The following is a 9043-nucleotide window of genomic DNA, read 5'->3' on the forward strand; positions in this document are numbered from 1 at the left end:
ATGTTGGATTTTCCCCCACCGTGCTATGCCCATTGTCTGGTGAGACCCAGCCCCTGTCATGGGGAGACATGGGGACCCAGAAGACTTCACCCTCGCCCTCTATCAGAACCGGGAGCTTAGAGGGCTTCGGTGGGTGAGCACCTCACTCCATACACGGGGACTTCTGTCTGCCACTGAACATGCTTCGTGGATTTTCCGTGGCAGTATTTGCAGCATTGCTCAGTACTGGGGTCACTTTCATTCGCATCGGCTGACATCTTCCACGGACATTCACAAGGGACCCGAGACGTTCACCTTCCATGGAGCCCTTCTGTGACAGGATCGGAAGCAAAGTGTTTCTGGAAGAAGTAAATTCACTCCATCCCTATTGCTCCTCTGTCTGGCAGTTGATTGTGCTGTGGTGATTTGCATGTGACTACAATGCTGGAAGCTGTGCGTGGACAGGTTTTAGCCGCGCTTCCAGATGAAGACGGGCTAGGGAAAGGTCTACAATCTACTTCTGAAAGGCAGTCAACAAAAACTTGACGAACCACAACAGCACGTCGTCTAACATAGTGCCAGAGGTGAGCTCTTCGGGTCAGAAGGCACTCAGCAGACGCAGTGGCCCAAATCCTGGGCACACTAGTGATCATGATGATGGCCGGGTTTCAGTTTGCTGTGCAGGGCGGGGGCATGAGTTGCCGTCAACTCAATGGTGACTAGCAACCACCACTACCAGCATCCCTAGTCCTAGAGGGGACCTAGAACCAGTAGAAACGTGCCTACGCTTTAAACCAGGGGTGTCAAGGTGGCCCACGGTGCTCTGAAATAAAATGAAGATAGAAAATATTGTTATGAAGAAAATAGCACCTAGGGGAGATCAAGGCAATACTGTACACCCAATTCCATCGGTAACTCTCTAACTCTCATCTTCAGTAAAACGAGTAAAATCACAAAATCAAAGTTGCTCATTTTGATTGAGTTTGACACCCCTGCTTTAAACAAATCAGAAGGAGCCAGGAGCCATGTCTCATTGGCCTCGCCCAGAAGCCTTGGAGAGGGGCCCTCGTGAACGCAGGCAGTGGATCAGGCATCCGCTCTGAACACCAGTGCAGCCAACTCCTCGGCTGCCAGCAGAGTCATGGACACAGAAAGGTGGGAATAAGGGGCTCATAGCTGATCTTAGAGACCCAGGAAGAGGCAAGACTGAATCGCCACAGGCGTGGAGGGAGAGCACCAGTCTATGCGTAAAGCAAAGGCCTGCGTCTGAGAAAGAGCTTATTTGAAAAGCTCAGGGGTGATGCCAGACACAAAAAGCTTCAGATTGTACATTTCCATTTATATAAAAGGTCCAGAAGAGGCAAATCCACAGAGACAGAAAGCAGACTGGTGGTTGCCAAGTCTAGGAAGAGGAGGAATGGGGAGTGACCGCAAATGGTACTAGGTTTCTTTGGGAGGTAACAAAAGTGTTCTGGAACGAGATAGTGTGGATGGTTGCACAAGACTGAGAAAACACAACGAAACCACGGAATTACACACTGTAGAATGGTAAACTGTCTGTCATGTGAATGTTCTTAATAATATAAAAAAATGTGCAGATGTATGAAATGGCCCTTAGATGTGTGTGCTGTTGTTAAGTGCCATCAGGTCATTGTTGACTCATAAAAGCCCATGTGACCGAGTAGAACTGCCCGTGGGGTTTTGCAGGCAACTGTCTTCATGGGAGCAGATGGCCAGGCCTTGTGCTCCCATCCCCGGCCTGCCTTGTCGAGCTGCTGTGGGGCTCAAACCTCCAACCTTTCAGTTAGGAGCTGAGTGCTTATTAACTACCAGGCCACCAGGCCTAAAGTAGGGACAGCTCTGTGAATCCACAATAAAAGCACTAAGATGGAAAATGAAATAATGCTTTCTTAAGGCAGCAAGAGCAACTCAAAAACATAGACACCAACCTCACCTTCCCACTGGTATCAGGTCCATGTCAGCTCAGAGCAACCTCGAAGGCAGGGGCGAACTGCCCCTTTGGGTTTCTGAGACTTCCAGATCTCCACGAGAGCAGACAGCCTCATCTTTGCCCATGGAGTAGGTAATGGATTCACACTACTCTCCTTGCCTCTAGGAGCTCAATGGATAGCCACTCCCCACCAGGGCTCCTTCGAGGCACCCAGAGGAGGCACAAATGATTGAAGCTAGCTGGGAATCTGCATTTAATCTCGGGTGGGAGGGGGCGAAATGAGCTGATACCAAGGGCTCAAGTAGAAAGAAAATGTTTTGAAAATGATGATAGCAACATATGTACAAATATGCTTGACGCAATAGATGGATGGATGGATGGATTATGATAGGAGCTGTAACAGCCCCCAGTAAAATGATTTTAAAAACAACAACAACACTCCTCTTATGAGAGCATCTTGGACACAGAAAGAAATGCCAAGACCATGGAAGAAGAACACATCCCAGATTTCCATCAGAGACCAGAAACACCAGAGACGGTGGATAGATACTATGGGACATAACAAAGGATCCAGGCCAAGGCCAGGGGCGGAGGCAAAGACACCGCGAGCCGGAACAGAGCAGCAGCACCTAGAAGACAAGACCGTGAAGCGGAACGACAGACAGGCTTCCTGGTCCAAAGAGACAGTGGTCAAAGGACCATGCTGCTGAGAGGCTGAGGACTGGAGAGAGACTTGGCTGCTGGCTGAGGAGAAGCTTTGCTACGGACCAATGACTGTGTCCTTACCGCTTGCAGATACTGCTTGTGGTAACTTATTAACTTCCCTAATAAACCCCCATAATTGCTGAAACAAAAGGAAAGAATATACTCTAGGCCATAAGACGAATAGACGTATGCCCTCCTGGATTCATCGCATGCATCACTGTGCACAACAGCAAGAAGTTAGAAACTGCCCAAACGCCCATCAGTAGACAAATGGGTAGAGAAACTGGTGCATACACATGGTGACATACTATGACTCAGTCAAGGGCAGCGATGGGGCCAGAGAGAACCTCACAACATGGATGGACTAGGAGAGTGTTAGGCTGTGTGAAATCGGTCAACCACAAAAGGACAAATAAGGTATGAACCCACTGCTACTAGGATAAATACCAACACAGACACTGGCATGTCAAGGGGAGCAGACTTTGAGGGGAAGACAGACCCACGGACTAGAAGCTTGGCAGGGGTCGACTTGTGTGTCAGGAGGGCAGTGGTCCGTAGGGAGAAGAGGATGCAGGGGAGGAAGGGTCGAGAAGTCGGAAATGGAGGTAGCCGAGTGGTTTGGATTGTTGCATGCAGAGTTTAGAGTCTGAAATGGAAACTCCCCATCTAGTCCAGAATAAAAAAAGAATAATAAGGGGAAAAATGCAGGGTGTTTTGTAGGGGTTTTTTTGTTTGTTTGTTTGTTTTAAGAATAGTCTCTTGGCTGCCTGGTCATGAGTAGTCCCTGTCCCTGTCCTAGGCAGCAGCCTCCAGAGCCCCTCTCTGCCTGGCTCTCCTCTGTCAGCTTCAGATACCACCCAATGGAGGAAATGTACACATGTTAGCCAGAAGAAAAACTATGGGGGCACAGTGATTACCAGAGGTGGGGTCCCTGACTTGCCTGGGGCAGGTGGCGGGTGGGATGATGGGGTGGGCTGGGGTCAGGGGAGTGCTGAGAGGAGTGGCAGAGATCAAGACCAGGTGCCCATACCTGTCAGCCCTGTAACCTGCCCCTCAAGAGAGCCATGCTGGCTGGGCGCCGCCAAGCATCTTCGTGAAAACTCCACATCTGTGTGCAACTCCTCTTAAATATTTACCCAATGTGCCTTTTTTATTTGTTTTTTGACACCACATGAAAAGATATAGATGTGAGGTGTCCAGCAAGGCCCACTTAAGCTCTTGAGCAGGTGGGAGGCAGGGGGAATCTTTTTTCTGCCAAGGACTATTTGGGTATTTATAACCTCGTTTGAGGACCACACTGGTCATGCATTTAATTAGCTCACCCCTAATGAGATGACTGTTATTGCTTCTCTTCGGTGAGTTGTGTGGTGTTAACTGGGATTGATGGTTTCTGGGGCTTTATATGGCCTGAAGGCCAGATGTTCCCCATCCCTGCTTTAAAGGTGCCTGGGTACACAGGTGGGCCTTGAGAACTCACCCCTACCCCCACCATCTTTCAGCACTGCCCAGGAGTGTCCTGTCCAGGATGCCTTTCATGGTGTCCCAGGCAAAGTTGATGCCCTCACCACCCTTTCTACCTCAGGACCAAGTGCCCTGTGCTGTGCCAGGAGGGGCAGGAGCAAGTTGATGTGATCCCAGACTGCCTGAGTGCAGAGGCAGCTTGAGACAGAAGCAGGTGGCAGCTCAGGGAACAAGAGCAGAAGGGCTGCGGCCTGTCAGCAGCCAGGCAGAGGAAGCATTCAGTGACCAAAGCACGGGCCTCAACATCCTCCGTTTACTAAGCCTTTGTGGGATAAGGTTGAGCTGCTAACCACAAGGTCAGGGTTTCAAATCCACTAGCCACTTCTCAGGAGAAAGATGAGAGTGTCTACTCTTGTGAAGATTTACAGTCTTAGAAACACATAGGGGCAGTTCTACCTGTCCTATAAGGTCACTGGGAGTCAGAAAAACTGAGAACCCTTCCACTGGCCAAGCCTTCTCAGGCACAGAGAGAACTGTGAATGTTCCTTGTCCAGCCTAGCCTTGGCATGGGCATGCTCACAGATAGATAGATAAGTAGATAGATAGATAGATAGATAGATAGATAGATAGATAGATAGATAGATAGATGAATTCTGACACTGAAAAGTGACTTTCTCATGCCTCCAGCTACTGAACCAGGCAACAATGCCAGGGACAGAATGAGACCCAGTTTCCCTTTTGAGACATGTTATAGGGAGAACAGGTCAGGTGACCATTGGATCAGCTCTAGAGAGTGAGGGAGGCTGAGGACACAGCGCCTCTCCTAGAGCGCAGGCCCTGGCTGGAGATCGGCAAGGCCAAGGCCAGAAGAAGGAGCCAAGCAGGGATGGAGATTCAAACTTGACCTCAGCTGGCAAGTATCCAATCAACACCAAGTCTGTAAGCCTACAGTTCCCTGGACTAGGAATTCAGATTCTCGGATTGACAAGCCAGGTCATGACTGGAGCCTGCAAGGCCAGCCTGGCTTCTATTCAAGGGCTTAGAATCAGAGCTAAGAGTTTGAGATGCGAGGTATCTCATCCAGGACCACCCAGTGCAAACCCCCAGGAGGGAGTTGGGGTGTGGAGCTGATGCTGGGGTCAGGGGTCCCAGCCAGAGCTGCTGCTGTGGTCACTCCCCCTGATAGAGGACTAAAGTTACATCTGCTATAGCCCCCATCTGTTCTCCATCCCTCCAGTAGTAAAGTCACACACTCCCTACAGATCAACCTTAGGTTCCCCCACTTCCTAGCCCTCTGCTGAGAGCTGGCCCAGGTCCTGGCTCAGACTTGTGCCAGAAAGACCACAGACAGGGCTCTCTCCCCAGATCGACTGGGGACCACACGAGCTCCTTTTAAAGTGCAGCATAGGGAAAAAGCACTTGTGCCCCCTGGAGTTACTGTTTGATACAAACATTGACTGTGCTGGGGCTAGTCTCCTGCTGTCTTCATCCATAGGAACACAACTGTGTCTCCATGGTCAAGGTTTTAGATCACTGTCATCCAGGGTCCCATTGGTCCTTCAGGCCCTACTGTATCCCTCTGCAAAGACACTAGTTGCTACATCACCCGCCTGACTGGATGGGCCCAGAATCATGTGTGTGCATGTACACACACACACACACACACACAAGTTTGAGAAGTCAGCCTCTAGTTCCCTTCATTGTCCCAGCCCCTCCCAGAGATTGGCCCATGGCCCACTGGTGAGCACACTGTAAAACCACCCTTTTTCCCCAATAAGAGGAGCCCTGGGGATGTAGTGGTTATACATTGGGCTGGGATCCACAGTTTGAAATCACCAGCCGCGCTGAGGGGAAAAAATGAGGCTTTCTATGCCTGTAAACATACACAGTCTTGAAAACTCATCGGGGCAGGTCTACCCTGCCCTATAAGGCCTCTTTGAGTTGGCACTAACTCAGTGGCAGTGAGTTTGGGGTTTTAGTTGTTGGTGCTGCATCCCAATGAGATGCCAGGGATTCTGGGCCTACCCTCAGAGCACTGGGTGTGGGGTGCCACCACACAGCAGCCTTGCTCAGGCTGTGGGCCCACAGCCAGCTGAGTTCAAGGCAAAGTGAGCCCCAGCTCCCAGACAGTGTGGCCTTAGGACCACTCTCTCAGGCCACAGGTGCCCAAAGGGAAGGGTGCTAGGATCCTCTGACATGGGGCTCAGAGTGCCAGGGCTCTCCAAGGAGTTCTGTGAGCCTCTCCTGACCCACCAGGAAGCAACTGATCCAGAGTTTGACCAGAGGTGGGCCAGACCCCAGGCCTCCTGCTGCCCAACCCAGAGACATCCCTTAGGGTCCCACAGTCATGTCAGCATTTCCCACATGAACAAAACATGAGATGTGTCTGCTTGGTGACCAAGTGCATGTGTGCAAGAATTTGTGCATGTGCAACTCTCCACCAGAGATCATCCTTGTCTTGGGGTCTCAAACTCCAGTGCAGCCAGGGCAGGCAGGCGCTGAATCATAAGGGCTGGGCCAGACGGGAGACAGCAGAGAGTGAGGGCCTGAACCTGCCCCACCTAGAAGAGGCACAGCACCTCCTGCCAGATACTGCCCCATAGCAACACAGGCCGGGGTCGTCAGACCTTTTGTTCCCATTGTTCTAGGAAACTGAAAACTGAGAAGGCCCCCTGGTGATACAGTGGTTAAGCACTCAGTTGCTCACTGATACTGAGATTTTATGTGGCATTTCCTGATCTTTAATGCACAGGCAATATGTCTGAAAAACACTCTGCAAGTCCAAGAAAACAGGTCTGGGTAGGACGAGCACACAGCCCAAGAGCAGCCAAGATGGGCTGGCTCAACAACTCAGTTTCACAAAAGGGGAAACTGAGACCAGAGCAATGACCCAGCATGCCAGGGCCATGTTGAGCGCTCCCTGCTTACTTTGTGTCTCCCCCACCCCCACCCACCCCCCAGCTTACCATAGCCCTTGAGAGGCACTCACAGGTTCTAGGTACTAAACCAAGGAAGACCTGGACCCTGCCCCAGGGAGTTCTCTAAAGTGGCCCAATGATGGTCACTGCAGGCCTGGCCTCTTCTTGTGTGTGAACATATGCCCTGTCCCATCCCAGGTCCTTGGACAAACCAAGCTGAGTTTTGTCTTAATGGTTACAATGGCCCAAAATGGAAAACGCTCCTGGGACACCACCCAGAACAAAGGAGCACGGTCACCAGGCCTCTTGCCAGAGTGAGACACAAGGGGTGGGAACCTCTTGCATCTACAACTTACCAGCTGCAGGGCTATGGGGACAGAGGTGGCGGCACTTGCACGAGTGCTGGGAGTAGGGGGAAGTTGGTACATGGTCTGCCCATCCACTCCTGCTTGGCCCAGGCAGGGAGGCTGTTTTCAAGGCCTGAGGCCTTCTCCAAACCAGCCAGCCACCCCCATCCCAGCTCCTGCCTCCCAGTCCTGGATGGGGCTCCCCACCCCCCATGCCTCCTCTCTCCCTTTAATGCTCTGCAGATGGGCTTCCTCACGGGCCTCCAAGAAAAACACACAGACCGCAGAGTTCTCCTCTCAGAAACAGAATTGCTGGAAAGGTCTCTCATGATATTCCCAAAATGAAAATAAAAATTTCCTCCGACTGTTCAATAAATGGTGCTGGGAAAACTGGATTTCCACATGCAGAAAAATGAAACAGGATCCATGCCTCACACCATACACAAAAACATTCAAAATGGATTAAAGGCCTAACTATGCAAACTAAAACTTAGAAGAACAAGTCGGAGCAATGCTGTCAGGCCTAGCTTTCCACAATGGATTATCTGATAACACTAGAAAAAACAATATAAGACAAAATAAATAAATAAGTGGGACCTCTTAAAAAAATTTTTTTTGTTCATCAAAATACTACCAAAAAAAAGAAAAAACAAACCACTAACTGGAAGAATATCTTCAGAAACACCATATCCAACAAGAATCTCATTAGAATATATATGAAACTTCCATCACTGCACAACATACAATGACAAAGGACTTGAAAAGGCATTTCATCAAAGAGGATGTTCCAATGGCCACCAAGCACATGAAAACATGCTCAATGCCATTAACCGTCAGAAAGAAGCCATCAAAACCATAATGAGAATCTACTTCCCTCCCACTGGAATGGCTGACACACAGACAAAATGACCACCAGCAACACAACCAAGCACACCCACCGGTAGCAAATGTTGGTAAGGAGGTAGGCAGATTGGAAACCTTATCCATTGCTGGTGGGAATGCACACTAGTACAGCCATTGTGAAAACAGTACGACAATTAATAAAAAGAAGAACTGTGATATGACCCAGCAATTCCACTCCTAGCTATAAACCCCAAAGGCTTGAAAGCAGAGACCCAAACAGAGACTTGCACACAATGTTCATTGCAGTAATATTCACAATAGCCCAAAGGTGGAAACAACCCAAATGTCCATCGACAGATGCATGGATAAGCAAAGTGGGGTGCAGACATACAACGGATATAGCCAGCCAGTGGAGCAATGGAGTTCTGAAAATTGCTATAGAATGGATAGAGCTGGAAGACATTAGGCAGACAAATGAAACTCATCACAAAGGAACAAATATTATATGCCCTCTCATATGTAAAAAGATAAAAAACAGAAAATATACAGAGACCACGGTTATGAATGGTCCCCAGAAGGGGTGGGGGTGGGGGTGGGGTGGGGGGTGAGGGTGAAAAGGCAAATGAACAGTGATGGGAAAATTGTGCTACTTGAGGGTCGGGTGCACAGCTGATTATTATTATTAATACTGCCATTAAGTGTTAAATCTATAAAAAGTCACATCAGTTGAAGTTGTGCAATAGAAATGTTGACAACCTCCTCCCTGGGGGACAGACAACCGAAAAGTGGATGAAGGGAGACGTCGGACAGGGCAAGATATGACAAAATACCCATTTATA

This window comes from Echinops telfairi, unplaced genomic scaffold, assembly GCF_000313985.2.
Source record: "Echinops telfairi isolate 266 unplaced genomic scaffold, ASM31398v2 ScPeMD7_7469;HRSCAF=8507_0, whole genome shotgun sequence".
Taxonomy (NCBI): Eukaryota; Metazoa; Chordata; class Mammalia; order Afrosoricida; family Tenrecidae; genus Echinops; species Echinops telfairi.